The following is a 14,599-nucleotide window of genomic DNA, read 5'->3' on the forward strand; positions in this document are numbered from 1 at the left end:
TTTGTTGCGGCCGGGCGTCCCGCGGTCCCTTGTCTCGGTCTCCACGCCGGGAGCCTCCGTGCGCGCTCGTCCCGCGGGGCTGGGCCTGCGAGCCGCGCTCCCCTCCGCTCCCCTCCTCGCCCGCGGGCTCCGGGGCTGAAGCGGTGTCCGGTGAGAGCGGAAACGTCGCGGCCCCGCTCCGGGTGCGGGTGTAGGTCCGGCCGGAGCCGCGTTTCCGAAGTGCCTCCCGCGAGCTGCAGCTTTGTCCGCCTCCCCCCCCCCCGCGGTCACGGTTCGCAGCCCCGCGGGGGAGGCCCGTGTTTGCCCGCAGGTTACAGGTTTACTTTGTTCCTTTCTTTTTCTGGTAAAGGCTGAAGTTCAGCGTGAGGCACACTTGAATAACACAGTGTTGGAAGAGGCGACCTTTTAGGCCAAGTGTCTTTACTCTGGCACTGAAGATCAGACGCCTTCCCTTGCGCTTTCCTGTTTCATAGCCGCGGGTCTCCTCCACACGATCCTAGCTGCCATCTTTGACGGAAATGTGGGGCGGAAAAATTTTTCCACCGCTTTATTTTTCCGTGGGAAATGTTCCACTTCTAAAAATTAATTGTTTCATCAAATTCACTAGTAACAATGAATGGAGGCTAATACAATACGTGGCCAGTGCACCTCTGGGTGCCTGCCACCCTCGGGGCAGAGTCAGGCAGCCAGCAGGTGCCTCATGGCAGCAGTCATTTTGAGCACCAGGTCTATAAAGGCTGCAGTTTGGCAGAAACACGGCCTGGCTGAGCTGTGTGGGACCTCTCAAGGTAAGAGCAGGAGGCCCTTGGTCCTAGGCATGACCTAAAACTGTACCTGGGCGGGGATGGGTGGCTAGGTGGGGCTCCTAGTGACGTGGGAGCCCCCAGGAAATGCCAGGCCACTTACCACCCTGGTGAGAGGCGGGTCCAGGCGCCTTAACCCCAGCTCCCACAGCCGGGTGGGTAACCCCATAGCAGGGCCTGAGACGGTGGACCCATGTTGGAGAGTGTGGGCTAGTTGCTCTGAAGCCTGACTTGAGGCACCCTCGACTGGTCAGTGCTGGGGCCAAAAGGGGCAGGGGGCACCGCGAGGGACGTCCAGAGCTGAGGGCCTGGGGTTCCGACTGGCTGTGGAAGTGAGGCCAGGGCCTGTGTGGCCAAAGGTCCTGGGGGGGCCACACCCAAGACGGGGAAGAGTGCAGGGAACCAGGCAGCCCAGAATGAGGCCGCCTGATGGGAAGGAAACTAGTTGGGGTCCAGACTGGAGGGTTATAGGGCCCAATGTGGGGCCAGAGACTAAGAACTGAGATGCCATCTACGAGGCATGGGCTGTGGTGTAGGGACAGTTCGGAGCTGCAGATAGCACCCCCGGCATCGGGTGAGGAAATAGGCAGTCTCCTGCATTATACCACCAGTTTATAGGAGCAGCAAAGTCATGGCAGGCGAGACTGGGCGGACTGCCCCATAGAGACAGGTAGGCAGGCCGGCATGAGACCTGGCCCCGAGCATGCCCCCGTTATACAATATTAGGCAAGCTTGGCAGTTTCAAAGTTGTAATTTAATGTTTTTCAGGTGATTATCCCTAGGAAGTGTGTGGGAGAGTACATATGTTTTATTGATTTGTAAACAGGAGGGTAAATACACTCACCTAATAATCCAAACCAAAAATCAAGTTATGAATTCACCTAATAGGCTATGCCAGTCAAATCAAAACCAAAGTACAGCACATCATGCACAGTTCTTTGGGTGTCCTAAAATTAGTGTGTCAACAGCTTTCAGTGCCTTTGTGGTTTTTTCCCTTAAATTTAAACAAACAATGCAAGGGAAGTACATGCTATTATGTATTGTCTTTACGTTTTTACAAATATTCCAATAAAAATAATGTCTTTCCACATAGAGCTTTGAATTTTTTTAATATAACATTTAAACCACATTAAGCGTGCTGTATTTAATTTTTTTCCTAATCAAATATTTCAGTTCAAATACTTGTGACTTTTGGGACATAAAATTAACATGGGGGTACTTTTTTAGTTTTGTTTACTAATAAACATGCTAAATCAGATCAGGCTCTATTTAGGGCATTGGAAAATTTTCCAATTCCAAATTTTCCAAAAAACCCACATATCTGGGCTATGATTGTACTGCTTTTATTGAAACACTACCTGGTGGCCTTTTTTCCCACCTTTATGTTGTAGATCCACTTCTCCACCTGTTATTCCAGAATAATATTTTTGTGCACCTTGCTTGTATACTGTTTATGGGCAAAATGGATCTCTCTAGACTTTGGAATTGTGTGATCAGTTTTCCTGTCCTGCCTGCCCAGGAGAGCTAGTATCTCAGAATATCCAATGCCTTGAACAGTTGGACTGGTGTTTTAGGGAAGTTTCCAACCCCTTCTGTGGTTCAGTTAGCAGCTACCTTTGCCAAATAAGGTGCACGTTATTAAAATTCCCCCCAAAAGATGCTGTGTAACTATGCAAGGAAGTTCAAAATATGCTCGTATTTTTGTCGGTGTATTTAGCAAAGGCCCTTGGAAATGACGGGAGAGGGCTTTCAACTATTGTATTTACCTAAATCCTAGGTGACTTCGAATTTAGGATGACCGCCCCCCCCCCCCCCCCCCATTAGATTCTATATATGGAAAATTTATAATTTGTTTTAATTTCCCATGTATAGAAACTAATGATCAGAGGACCACCTTACATTTTTCCCTGCCACTGCTGCTGCAGGGGAGCAGGTGGCCCCCTTGGACCCCCACCACTTGTCCCCCTTGCTGCCTGCCTAATCTTCCCCCTGCAACTTCAGCTCCATTCCTCTAGGGCATGGAGCAACGTGTAAACTCCAGCTCTTGTGTGGCCACACGGCAGCACCCCAGGCCAGAGCTGCCACTGCTGGCACTGACCGCATGGCCAGGATGAGCCAGAGCTTCTACGTGCTCCATTCCTGGAAGAGAATGTGGCCAGAACCACTCCTGACATTAAGCAGGAGCAGGGAGAAGCGGGTAGAGGCAGAGTTGGGGTCTGGCAGCTGCTGCGGCTCTGACTGGCCCTGACCTAAACTTCTGGCCAAAGTCAGAGCTGCGGTAGCTGCCCGTCCACCTGCTACTTTCTACTTGAATCTAAAACATAGGACTTGAGAAAAATAAAGGTGATTGTACAAGTGATGACAGGAGTATGTGGTGCCTAAGGCGTAGGGAGTTAAGTTCTCAGGAGCTGGTTATTTTTGTTAGTATCTTGCAGCTTAGTATTGCAAGTGACCTAGGTGCAAAGTTCTGCTGGTAATTCCCTTGGGGAGAGAAATCTGATGGTGATTTTAAAACAAGTTCCCAGAAAACTAGTTCAACAGATGTTTTGAAACTGCAGTAGAGATCACAAAACAGTTTACCTTGGCCATAGAGCAGAAGTTTCTTGGTTTATTCTCTGGAGGTCTGTAAGGAAGAGATGAAATAAAGACTGCATTAAAATGTATCAGCTTTTAAAATAATAATGGCCACGTTTTTAAAGTCGTAATTATTGAGAAATTTTAGCATTAGAAAGATATTGTAAATATAAAGAGTTTTCATTAAATCTCTCTCTTTTTTTAAAGCAAGCCAGTTTAGGACTAAAAATGTTCTCTTGGAGGTAACTATAAAACAAGTATTTACAAGGTAAACACATTTTTTCCTTTACCACCCTATGGTGTATAAAGATTATCTGGGCTTGAAAACTCCATCTCCTTTCCTGCTTGCTTGCTTCTGTAAAAATGCCATTTCCACTTCTCTCCCTGTATGAAGCAGCCTCTTCTCTATTCTTAGATACAGGGGGAAACTGCAGTTTAAGCAATGTGACATCTGGCTGTAAGGTTAATTTTTTCAAAAACTTTGCTAAGGGAAGGAAAATGCAGACCTGATTTTTTTATAGTATTCCATATTTGAAAACAGACAGACAGGGAGATTTACATTTTAAATACTTGATTACAAAACGTTGTAAACAGGAAAGTAAGAATGCTTTGTTTTGCTTTGTAGTTAATACATACTAACAGACAGCACTTGGGACTGTACTTCAGGAGTTCTTTTTTTGGGGAAGAAGCTGTGTCAGTGTCCTTTGATGGTTTGTCAACAAGCATGGATATTTCTTGGTTCTCTTCTGTTTGCATTATTATACTGTATTCATCATCATGGTATAAAAATGCTTTGATTCTACTTAGGTGGCATAGTAGCTGCGTAGGTACTAGGGGTGAACCGATAGAGATTTTTGGGGCCGATATCAGTAGCCGATTTTTAAGGAGGCATATCAGCCGATACCAATCTGATTTCCAATACCAGCCCAGCAGCTTGAAAAACAGTGTCCGGCTGGTAAGTCTACTATGGGGAAAGGGAAAGGGAAGGGAAGGGGTATGGGGGGTGCAGATCAAGGCCCCTGCGGTGAGGGAGGAGTGGGCCTGGGCCAGGGCCAGGGCAAGTGCTGCCCAACCGGGGTGGGGTAGGCGCAGGACAGATCTGCAGTTCATCCAGAGAGGGTGGGGGGCTTGTCCAGGACCTGCTCGTCTAGCGGTTTATCTGGCAGTTTCTGCCGCTGCTCCCGTTGCAGGAGCCGCTGGCTTCACTGGAGGAGCTGCCGCTGCTTCCATTGCAGGAGCTGCTGCTTCTGCCGCTCGTTCGGGGGAACATGTGCTCCTAGATCTGCATGGGATGGGACAGGCTGGGGCCGGGACTGTGGCAAGGTCTTCCCAGCTGGATGGCAGCTGGGCTGAGCTGTGCTGGGAGGGGGAGCTGGGGGAGCTATTGTGAATTTTGGGGTGGCTGCAGCCCCCCCCCAATAGCCCCCTCCCAATGCCACAGCCACCCGCTCTGAGCGCAGCCCAGCCCAGCCCCTGCTGGGATAGAGCCCACCCCACGCAGATCAGGGGGCACCCCTCCATGCCCTCCCAGGCAAGCAGCAGAAACAGTGGCAGGAGCCGCCAGACGAGTGGCTCCTGGATGAGCGGTGCGCAGCTGTGGGAGGTGCCCCCCGTGCCCCCAAACGAGCCGTGGCTCCATCCTGCACCCACGCCACCCTGGCTGGGCAGCGTTTGCCCCTGCCCCGCTCCTCCCTCGCTGCAGAGGCCTTGATCTGCGCTCCCTGCCCCCACCAAAGCGCCTTCCCTCACCCCTCCCTTTCCACCACACCAGACTTACCAGCAGAATACTGCTGTTCAAGCTGCCGGGCTGTGCTCCTCACTGCCTACATGCTGCACTGCACGTAATTTATCAGCCAAATTATCGACTATATCAGGCCAATTTTTGATACCGACACTTTTCTTTATATTGGTGCCGATCCAATATCGAACCAATGAAAGCAGTACCTATTAGAGGTGCACCAATACAAGGAAAAATGAGCTTTATATAGGCAGTCTTTATTTAAAAAATGTGGATTCTGAAAATGCTGTTGATGCTGCACTTGTATCTAATGCTTGTATACAATCATTTAAGAGAGCATTGCATCCCTCACAAGAAAATGTGTGAGAAATGAAGATGGTTAGAAAATAACTGGAGAAGTCAGGCCAAGACACCAAAAAGACTTAAAAACTTAGTGTCGCTAAAATGCCTTTTGATGGGCTCTGTCTCTTTTCTAATAAGCTTTTCTCCTACAGTGCATTGCTACTAACTTGTTAGGATTAATTTCAAGAGGCCATTTAAGAAGAAGCAAAAAGTGAGATCAGACACAGAAACTGGCACCCTCTGCCAACTTGTCTTCCTCAGCAGTTAATGTGATATTGCGTTGATCCTGTGTTTGTGCAGATATCTTGGCATATGTTGGAGCAGAATGAATAAGAATCAAAGATAAGGACTGCCTAATGATTGACAATGTTTGTGTCATCTTATTAAATGTACAGGCTCATAAGCCCTATTGGTGAACATCTTTTTGAAGGTGCCGTGATGTACCTGTCATTGGTATGTTTCATGCAAAAAAGGCTCTGTTTGAGGAATAAAGGCCCACATTATCAGTATATATTTCTAATGTTACAGCTGCTATAAAAACCTCGTGTTCTCTTCTGCCTCAATATGTAAGCCTACCCTGACTACTAATCACAGATACATGTTGTATTTGGAGCTATGCATCCATATGTTATATGAATTATCAGCATAGGTCAAAGCCAGTTAAAGTGCTGAAAATTAATGACAAAAATGTATTCTCTGCTTGTGGGATATTGTTGGTTCGCAATTTTCTTTGAATTAAAAATATTACTTTAGCTTGGAGCAAGTAGGTAATATTCAGAGCAAACTGTAGTCAAATCTTGGTATATTCAGCCAAAAAAACTTTAGGCTAGCATTGGCATTTTTAAGTTCTGTGTATGGAGACTTCATACAGTTAGTCTAACAGCTCTGTAAGCAGTGGCATGTCTCATTTGAAAAACAAAGTTTTTAAGTGTGATTGCTTGCTTAGCTGGTAGGTTGTAAATTGAACTGTGTCCTATATTCCATGTCCCAAAGAGACTGATTTAGGGGTTGCCATGACAGAGCGTCTACTTCTGATGCACAGTTTATACTGGGCGTGATCTACATATTGGTAGCCTGGGATAAAATTATAATTAAAGACATGTCAGGATTAGAACGGCTTGCCCTGGGTTGATAAATGTGCGGGGGAAGGTATTTAAATTGCAACACGTCTTTTTTTTTTTTTAAATCTGAATTTAATACAAAACGTTTTAAGGGCCAAACTGTCTCTCTAACCTCCTTAAAATCAAAATTAATATACCGAATCTATAACCCTGTGCTTAAAAAACTTTGAGTTGCAAAATGTGTGCTTTTCTGCGTAAAGAATTGAGGGATGATACTTGAGGTCAAGATTTATAAATATGGCACAATAGGTCATATTAAGGGTTTGATCTTATGGGGGTTCAGAGGCTGGCAAAGTTATAACAGATGTTGGGCCTGGGAGTTGCGATCTATAACTCACCAGGGGCCAAGCTTTTCAGCTGATATGCCACAAATTAAGCCTTAGGCCCTCCAGGGTTGCCACTGTGACTCCCTTCCCCTGCCCAATCTGCTGCTCCCTACCCTGTGCTCCTTACCCAATCAACCGCTCCACTTTCTGCTTCTTGCCCTATTTGCTTCTGTGCCTGATCTGTGACGTGCCTCATACAGAGGCTGCCAGTGTCACTTTTGGCACATGTTTCAGGTTGGCCACCCCTGCTATAACTTACCAGGATCATCCACTGAGCCAGTTTGGGTTTATACTTTTTATTTAATGCATCTTCTTGAGCCACATTATGAGCAGAAGATGAATTATTAAGCAATGTGTTATTCACCCTTTTCTAACGCAGTAAATATGAAATTTATAAGACTCTGAAAACATTAAACCATATAATCCCTTAAATGTTTATAATGTCCCCTCTTGGTTCGTAAAAAGATATATGTAATCTAGCATAAAGGCTCTATTTAATTGTAAAGTCTACAACCTTTAATAATTATATCGACCAATGAGAATTCACCTTTCTTTAAAAAGATACTTTTAACTAAAAAAAAATTTGATTAAACCTATTATGTAAATTGAAGCTTTCCACTTGGTGCCTTAAATTAATTGATTTAAATCAGTCCATGCTGGGGCTGGCTCTTGTCAGTTCTAGTTTTTGTATGCTCTTGCGGGGCATGGAATTTTTCCAGATTCATTGGAATTAATTTCTCTAGGGAGAACTGTGGAGCAATTAGTTCAGGCAATCTTTTGTTCTTTGAGGTTCATTTAACTGGATATCAACAGGTTTAAAGACACTTGACCGTTACACGTTTTTAAATGTGTGTCTGACTTCAGAAAGTGAAATAACACCTAAGTAATCTGAAGTTTGCTGCTCTGTGTAGCTCCTTTGTAGTCTATGTGGCAGTGCACTGGGTGTGCCTGCCACTTTAAGGGCCTGGAGCTGGCAGCCTCCAGGTGCCTGATTAGGGCAGCCATTTTAGAGGCAAGGGCTGCCTATATAAGCAGGGCAGTTTGGCTGCTGGAGGCCAGGCAGCAACATCGCCTGGCCGCAGGGCTGCTGAGAACGACCTGGAGGGAAGGGGGAGCTGTAAGGGGTTGGCAAGGAGGCTCCTGTTCCTGGGCATGACCTGAAACTGCACCCTGCCGGGAGTGGGTGGCCTGGTGGGGCTCTCAGTGGCGCGGGAGCCCCCAGGAAATGGCAGGCCAGTTATCACCCCAGTGAAAGGCGGGTCGGGGCGCCTTAATCCCTAGCTCCCACCACCACCGGGTGGGTTACCCTTGTGTTTGTTGGGGGGCCCAGTGGGCCAGTGTTGTGAGGGGCCCAGAGAGGGCGGACCCTGAGAGTGTGAATGAGTACAGGGCGTGGCGCTGCGGTTGCCCCTAGGAGAAAGGGAGTAGTGGCACGGTGAAGACCGAGGATGCGAGTGAGCGGCTAGAGACCCAGCCCAAAGGGGAGAGTACCCTCGACTGGCCCAAGCTGGGGCCAGGACTACAGGAGTCAAAAGGGCCAGGGGCCCACCGCGAGGGACGCCCAAGAGCCGGGGGCCCGGGGTCCCGACTGGCCTGGAGGTGGGCCAGGGCAAGTGGCCGAAGGTCCCGGGGGGACCACACCCGAGAGGGAAAAATAGCTTTGGGGGGGGCTAGGTAGCCCGGATGACGGCGGAGCGGCCGCCTGATAGGAGAGGATCATAGAGGGGTCCTGTGGGATATACGAACCAATTATCATCAAAGGCGTGGCGGGCGAGATAGGCAGGCGGTTGCCCAAGGACAGGTGGGCGGGCCACGAAGAGCTCAGCCCTGAGTAGGCCCCCTGTCACGGTGACAGGCAGGCGGGCCACAGAGTTCGGCCCCGAGGAGGCCCCCTGTCACAGTCTATAAAAAGAAAATAATTCAGCCTTATTGATCAACTTAACTTCCGGGCTGAGATTCTTGAAGACCCCTCCCTTCCTCCAAGGGAAAAACTTAAATCTTCTTGGAGGAAAACACTGACACCCCCATTTCCCCAAATGAAATTTTTTTTGGAATTTTAGAGCACAAAAGAAACTTGTCAGGAAGATTACTCAACTTCTGGATTGAATTTCTGGAGTGGAAGCTGGGGAGACACTCAGTAGCCAGTGGACCAGCAGCTGATTAGGGCGTTCTCTGGTGGGGTGTGAAAGGCCTAGGTTCAAATTCCTGTTTTGCTTGGTTCAGAGGAAGTCATCACTGGGGATCCTGATTTCTCTGTTTAAAAATCCAAAATTATCTTACTATAAAAAAATCCTCCCAAATTGCGTGTTTTTCCACTATTAGAATGAGATACCACTATATGTATATATAGGTGTCAGTTGAACACAATGTTTTGTTGATATATTTAGTTTTAAAGCCGTCTGGAAGCCTACCGGTGCCTCAGTCATAATAATACAATATATTATAAATACATGTATATTTTGGTGTTTGATTTTGGGTTTTTTTATCATGGAAGATCAGAGCTCCCCCTGCCTGCTTCACTCACCAGGACATGAGCCTAGCTGTAGCTGTTCCCCCACTGCTTTGTGGCACTGATCAGCCCTGATATGCCAGTGCTCTGCCCTGCCCATGCCATTGCCCCTCACTCCCAACCCACTGTCCCCCACCCCTCCAGCCCTGTTGGTGCCCCTCACTCCTGACCTGCAGCCCCCTGACCCTGCTGGTGTCCCCTCATTCCCATCCCACAGACCACCCCCAGCCCTGCTGCTGGTGCCTCCTCACTGCTAACCCGCTGCCCTCACGCCCAAACCCCGCAGTGTGTGGAAAGGGGAGTGTGCATGTGGGGCAGGGGGTGTGTGAGCATAGGCAGTGTCATAGACGATGCATCAGGAGGGCATGAGGGGGCACGTGTCCTCCCAGATTTCTATGCCCAAGCAGGGCACAGGGCTGCAGCCTGGCCAGACCGGCACTGGGCAGGAGCTGCCTCCACAGCCCAGCAGGCAGGACCCAACACTGGAGAGAGCACTGTGCCTCCATAGCCGCCAAGGTGAGACACCCCCTGCCTGCCCAGGGCAGCAGAGGTGCATAACCCTGCACTGCTGCCAGGAACCCCATGCCAGCTGTGCTGCTATGGCTGCCAAGGTGAGGTGCCATATAGGCAGTGGAGGGTTGTGCCCTCCCACTGCTGCTGGGTGGGCAGGGTAGCGTGTCACTTCTTCCTGTACCATGTCCCACCCATTGGGCCACAGAGGCGGCTCCTGCAGGCAGCTGTGAGAGTTGTTCCCCATCACGCTGCCTGGCTGCACTGCTGGGCACATGCATGTGGACCCCTGCCTCTGATAGTCTTCCTCCCACTCCCACCCCCAGCCTTAAGCACCTCTTTGCAGGCTGAAACTCTGTCAGCCTGCAAGAGGAAACCCATGGCTTCCCAGGTTTTTTTCCTTTAAAGGGGAAAATCCTCATTTTTCTGCAGGAAACGGAAAACTTGGCTCTCAGATCATCACCGTATCCCACATAAATGTGCAGTAGGCAATATTTGTATTTGGAGTCAGTCTATCTCTGACCCAATGAATGTTTTATTTATAAAGAAGGGAACAGCTCCAACAGGAGGAGAGGGGGTGGAAGTGAGAGAGGGAGAGACTTGCTATATTGGTAGTTAGACACTTGCTGGGGGTGTGGGAGAGCTAAGTTCAAGTCCCTGCTCCAAAGCACCTCTTGTTCTTTGGCTTTGGAAAAAGGGCAAACTTTGTGTAGACATGGAATTCTTGTACGGCCATCCCTACTTAAAGCAATAAATTGGTGCATGATGAAGAAAGGAAGCAGTCCTGTTTATATAGGAATGTTTAATGGAAACGAACAACCGTTAAATCTCAAATAACGGGAAGTTTTTCACAGAGCTATATGCAGATTTTATGGAAACACTAATGCCATAAAAGAGTCATTCAGAGTTATTAAAAAAGGAAGTGTGAGCTATCTTACAGTTTATGGCACTGTTCTTAATCAGCAGCTGAAGAAATTCTAAGGTTTCCCCATTTGTTATGTCTGAGTTTGCTTCTGCTTCAGAAAAAAAAAGTTCCATATTCTCAGTGAGACTCAGGTTTTCATCCTTTGCTTCACCCTTTGCACATTATTGGTGAAACTTTTGGGAACATAGGAGGGAAGGTCTTTCTCTCCAGGCTCATTGTGTCTGGTATCCTGCCACTGCTGAAAACCAGGCATGTAATCTCTCTCCCAAAATTATCAAGCTCCATTTTAAAACCAGTTAGATTTCTTTCTCAGTACTGCTGTTGGAAACTGTTCCAGACTTTAGCTCTTCTGGTTAGAAATGTTCTTCTAATTTCCTTATTCATGGCCAGTTTTATACCCATTTGTTCTCTTTCACACTTAGCTTAACTTAAACAGTACTTTCCTCTTTGTGTTTTATCTACCCGTATATAGTTACAGAGATAAATCCTTTATCTTTTCAGTTTTCATTTTCTGCCCCCCAAAAGTTAATCTTTCTCTTCTCTTCTTTCAGGAGAGGGTCTCCGTTCTTCTACTCATCCCTGCTGCTCTTCTCTGTACTTCTCCCACTTGAGTTCATCTCTCCAGGTCACAGGTGTTCAGAACTGTTCAGCTGTCTCTCATGACTGCATGCGTTAGCATTAAGAGATGTTGCAGTACAATACTCAGACATTAGCCCTATTTAAGGAGTCTGCAAGAGCCTGAATTTGTTGTTCTTTCATTTAAGAAAAAAGTAATAAAGACTTTGTGAATCTGAAGAGCCAGTTTTTATTTCTCTTGAATGCAAGTTGTTCAATATGCAGCAAAGAAAGGAAAAATATTCCCAAGTTGGAGTCTCTAGCCTCGATGCTCTCACCTGGAGTGCACCTTGTCTAATGTAATTTTATAGTCTTTCCAAAGGTTCTGAAAAATGTACCTGACTTTTCTTATGCTGAGGCCTAAAACTATTAGTGAGTGACCTGCGCTATCATTTCTATCAAAACCGTTGCCTGCTGCAACTGAAAGGGAGAAAATGGCCATGCTTAGTATTTAAGTGAAACCTTTTTTACTTATTATTTAAGTGGAAATTCATTGCTTAACATTTATAACTAAGTATTTTTGCACACAGGTATGCCCAGGTTTGTTAAACAGGTATAGACCCCTTTGTAGATGTACTGATTTTGGTTAGAGTTCTTTTGCATGAACCTAAATCTGTTTTGAAGCTAAATAAATTATTTAAACCAAGTAAGTGTCCACCAGCTCTTTTGCACCAGTTAATTAAATCAGTTTAAAATTACACCAATGTCTTAAAATTAAGAATTAATAAACCACTGTGACTCTGTATAGATAAACACTCATTAAAGAAAACACAAACAAAACTTCTTGTTTGGGCTGGTCAAATATCAGAAAAAGCTGAAGATATTTTTGATCTTCTGTCACTCTCTTCTTTGTCCCTCAGTTTCCCCCAATGCTGATAAATTATACCACACAAAACCTGGTCACCAAATTAACAAAGCAAGTGAAATTAATTAAATATATTAAAAACTGCATACACACTATGACTTCATGCATTTCCTTTCTTGGCTTCATTCCATTTCATCATTACTTCCTTTCCCCCACCCTCTTCAATATAGATAATAGTGTTTTTAACATAATTTTAAATTTCTTTCCATTGTTTATTCCTTCCTTTTAACTCTAATCTTTCCTTTTCCCACATTGTTCTTTACCTCCACCCCTGCATCTTCTGTTTCTCTTTTCTTCTGTCAATTATCCTTCCAGAACCTCTCTGTATTAATGAACTTCTCTTTTTCTAATGTAATCACATCAAACTCTCCCTTTCCACATCGCCATACATAGCCATTCCACCCACTCATACCAGTGTGTTTATGCATGAACCTTGACAATTTTTATTTGACTCCTGGAGGACTAAATATAATAGCCTCAGACCGCTCAGTCTGAAAGAGATACCCACGTTGCTAAGAAGCAACACTCCGATGATAAGCCAACCTTTTACCCCAAGGTACTAGAAAAGTGGTAGGTCCTAGGAGTCCTATCTTTATCTTGCTCAGAGTCTTAAACTTTGGCATAAACATCTGCTTGGTGTATGTCTGATAAATTGAAGCCCCCAGCTTTCTCCGACTTGTAAGAGGTTTTTGCTTTCTCCTGTTCTTCCTTGCTGCTGCACTGCTTGTACTGATGGACCCGCTACACTTGCAGATCAATGGCTTGTAATGCCATTGGACCCCGTACACGTGCAAATAAAGGTGCAATAGGATCTAATGCACAATCCACAATTGTGCCTCCTGCCAAGCCACACATGCATGGTCAGGAGTTGTGATTGTGGGATTGAGCATTAGATCCCATTGCGCCTTATTGCCAGTACAGGGGAAGCCCTGGGGGTTTCACGCACCCTGAGGCTGGAAGACCTTGGCAGCTGCATTCTCCCAGCCGCTGGGGTTTCATGCACCCCCGTGGCTGGGAGACCACAGCAGTTGCCATCTTCCAGCCCTAGGGGTTTCATGCACCCCCATGGCTTGGAAATCACAGCCATACTCTGCAGCTGCTGAAACCCAGTGTTTGCAGCTGTGGGACTCTGGGTCTCTGTGCTGTCAGGACACAGAGTCAGCAACTACTGGGGCTGAGAGTTCCCTCAGTTGTGGTTGGTCATGGTGCACCCCTGCAGGTGGGAGCCCAGGTAGCTGATGGGGCTCTCACCCACAGGGGAGACCCTGCTACATGTGCAAATTAAAGTTTGATAGCAACCGACTAAGGGTGCGGTGGTCAGCAACAAAGGACTGTTACTGGCTCCTGCTTCAGCCATGGCAATGCCAAATGCTCAGCAGGGGCCTGAGCGCTGGGGCTGCCCCAGAGATCTTGGGCTGTGTGCAGGGTAAGGCGCTTTGTGAGGGACATTCCACTGTGCCAGGCACCAGGTGCTTTTGTAAAAACAGCTTCTGTCTGGCGGCTGTGGGAGTTTGGCCGCTTAGGGCCCACTGGCAGTGAGGCAGCAGCATGCTGTGGGGCTCCAAACACACCTGGTGCCGCTGTCTATGCGAGGGTCCACCCTGCTCACCCAGGACAGTAGCACGGGCTGCACGGGCAGTGAGGCTGAGAGTAGGAGCCGTGGGCAAGGGGGCGACATGCATGGGAATAAAGGTGGTGACTGTCTTCTTCAAGGGCTGGATCAGGTAAGAGGAATGTGCGTGTGTGTGTTAAATGCAAAACAAACGAACAAAATGTTTATTTCAGTAGTTTAAAATGCTTTGTGCTATTATTAAATATCGGTTATTGCAGGGGCAGGCAATAATTTCAGGCGGAGGGCCATGTGTCAGACGGCCGGAGCCGACTTGAGGTGATTTAGAAATTACTCGGTCGTTGGGCGGGCTGGTGAATGGAGAGGCAGACAAAATGTATTGGTTGTAAAAAGCTTTACTTACGCCGCTACTAGTTACAACGCAGGAGGTCCGGTCGCTTAAACAACTACACGAGTTGCTCCAGCTGGCAAGACTCAGGCCAGCTAATTCGTATACGAGTCAGGCCGGCAGGGAAAGGGTACGTCAAAGGATTGTGCTCGGCGACGGGGAGAAGAATCGATAGGTGATCAGGCTATCGATCAGCTCAGCTGCAAGTCAGGAATCTTTAAAGGCACTTTGCAGCATGCTCAAGGTTCTCCGACTTGGGTGGAAGTCGCACAGAATTTTATATGGCTAACAAGCCAATCGCTAGCTGCCACGC

General features: G+C 47.2%; 1 protein-coding gene and 1 long non-coding RNA gene across 2 annotated transcripts in view; both read left to right on the plus strand.

The window, feature by feature from the left end:
• The first annotated feature begins 28 nt into the window (after positions 1-28).
• Positions 29-14,599, plus strand: part of CPPED1 (calcineurin like phosphoesterase domain containing 1) — a 112,432-nt gene continuing 97,861 nt past the window's right edge. The window contains exon 1 of the mRNA XM_025203452.1: positions 29-150. The gene's annotated coding sequence lies outside the window, so the exon portion shown is untranslated. The remainder of the gene's footprint in view (positions 151-14,599) is intronic.
• Positions 3,582-11,643, plus strand: LOC112550215. Its single transcript, XR_003093928.1, has 2 exons — positions 3,582-3,645; positions 11,400-11,643. It is a non-coding gene; the product is annotated as an uncharacterized LOC112550215 (long non-coding RNA).

Source organism: Alligator sinensis, unplaced genomic scaffold, assembly GCF_000455745.1.
Source record: "Alligator sinensis unplaced genomic scaffold, ASM45574v1 scaffold73_1, whole genome shotgun sequence".
Classification (NCBI taxonomy): domain Eukaryota; kingdom Metazoa; phylum Chordata; order Crocodylia; family Alligatoridae; genus Alligator; species Alligator sinensis.